Below are 2,187 nucleotides of genomic sequence, written 5' to 3'. Positions count from 1 at the left end.
CTTAGCCTAGAGGACAACAATGACCAGATCTACTGGCGGGGGGGATCTCGGTTGCCTCCTCGACGACCTCTCGTCGTCCACAACAATATCATTTGGGAGGTTGGTTCATAATAAATAAGGATAATGTTTGATTACCTTTTGTGCAATAGATAATGCTCACTACCACCTAGTATTTGTTCTCGCATTGGGATATCTTTTGTGGCCGTGCGTGGGATGGCCACTTCAGATCTTGGCCTAGTGGACAACGACGACCAGATCTACCGGCAGGGAGGATCTCGGTTGCCTCCTCAGCGACCTCTCGTCAGCCACAACCATATCACTGGTTAGGTTGGTTCATAATGAATAAGGATAATGTCTGATTACCTTTTGTGCAATAGATAATGTTCACTACAACCTTAGTATTTGTTCTCACATTGGGATCTCGTTTGTGGGTAACTTTGAGGTTAGAATATCATTTTGTCGCTTATGTTGGGTTTGTTAAACGGTTCCTCCATTTGCTCTTGTGAATTTTCGTAAGAGTGTTCATATTTTTACGTACATGTCTTGCCTACCTATAATTTTTGTTTCACGCTATTGTTCTTGGTCAACTTAAGAATACAACACTGGTTCCGTGTAATAGACCTGATTTACTTTGGGAGTATGTGCGTCTCACGCTTTGCAAGAAATGTTACTCGTATGTTACATTTTGTTTTGTTTTGTTTATAGGAGTCAAAAATGACTAGACGAAGGGATAAAGCAATTGATTTGAATGAGCCACCACGCAGCGAACAAAGGTATGATAGTCTCTCCCATACATGTTTAATTTCAACAATGACCGGTAATTTCAGCAGCTTTTGTATGCACCAACTACAATTATTACAATGTTTCTTGTCTAAGTACCAACTACCATTCAGAGCAATTTAAAGAATGGACACCCAAAAATGGTTAAAATTGCACAGTGAGCATTACTAGGAACTAACAAGTACACAACTTATTGCGAAAATTTGTCACCAATATCGACATATATAGCAAGCAGATAAACCAATTCTTTGGATTACTGAAATTTTGGGTATGGATATATCTCTTGTTTTGGGTAAGGAATGCAACCAGATTCAATCTGTACACATGTACTCCTTGCTTCTGGTCACTATAGTCGCTACTGACCATCCTGATTTCTCACTCACTGCTCCTTTGTTGTCGATGTCGTATTTGCCACCGCCCTAGTGAGGCAGCTGCCTAGTCGTTGCTCGGTGTATCCACCTCGACGCTCGCCTGGGAGTGCTCGCGGTTCCGTTGAGGTCCGTGGGAGGTGCGATATGTGCGTGGCGCGTGAGATCATGTTATCAGGACAAGTCTGTTCCATTTAACTTCGGTGGGTTCTTCTAATCCTATTTGTAAGTTGCCTAAAAAGGCGATGGCAATTGATTTTATGCCGCCACCATCTCTCTCTCTCTCTCTCTCCTTGGCAGAGCCCCTCGCCATTGTAGTCCCCCCACCATTCGTGGCTGGTGCCACGCTGCCGTATCGCCTCGCCAGCCCACAATGTATGAACCCCCCTCCCCCATCCCACTAACACCTTTCAACGTTCTGCCTTGCTTCCACGGACATCCCTGTCGTCCCTTGTCTCTGGCACTGTACTTGGCATGGCCTCACTGGGGTCGTCGGCGCCTAGGTGCCTCACCTTTCTCTTCTTCGCAGGAATCGAGTGGCGCCCAAATCAATTTCAGGCGTTAAATACCAACACACTAAATCCATTGCACTCTACTTGTTCTCTAACCAAAGTGCCAAACAGACCCTAATAGAACGCCCTGAGAATCAAAGCATATTTTAGAGAGAGAAGGGCCCGTCTCTCCGACTTGCACCACTATCGCATGCACGGAAAAGGAATGAGAGGCTCGCTCCGGGTCAAACTCATGGAAACGGATGCCGATCGGCTAATAAGCACTAGCAGTAAATCCTGGAGTACGCACTAAGCTTTCTCCCCCTGACATGTATTAGCTGTAGGTGTGGCAAAGCTCTTCGCCAAGTTAGCAGCAATTTTACCTCCAGCAGCGCCCATATCCCATCATCATTTTTTTTTCATCATCACCATCTCATCCATCCATGTGAGAATCCTGCTTGCACCAAAGCGAAGCAAATAGTCCCTGCAAAACAGAAATCCATGGCGGCTATAGGCAGGACTGCAGGAGCTAGCAATGCCCCCCAAAG

At 45.6% G+C, this 2,187-nt stretch overlaps 1 long non-coding RNA gene across 1 annotated transcript in view; it reads left to right on the top strand.

Moving 5' to 3' along the window:
• Positions 1-201: 201 nt before the first annotated feature.
• The window catches only part of LOC123098346 (uncharacterized), a 7,312-nt gene continuing 5,326 nt past the window's right edge, over positions 202-2,187 (top strand). Inside the window, exons 1-2 of the long non-coding RNA XR_006447725.1 lie at positions 202-327; positions 706-773. This is a non-coding gene — a long non-coding RNA (uncharacterized lncRNA). The remainder of the gene's footprint in view (positions 328-705; positions 774-2,187) is intronic.

The sequence above is a fragment of the Triticum aestivum genome, chromosome 1B, assembly GCF_018294505.1.
Source record: "Triticum aestivum cultivar Chinese Spring chromosome 1B, IWGSC CS RefSeq v2.1, whole genome shotgun sequence".
Lineage (NCBI taxonomy): Eukaryota > Viridiplantae > Streptophyta > Magnoliopsida > Poales > Poaceae > Triticum > Triticum aestivum.
The sequence above is the reverse complement of the archived record's forward strand: the minus strand, read 5'-3'. Positions and strand labels throughout refer to the sequence as shown.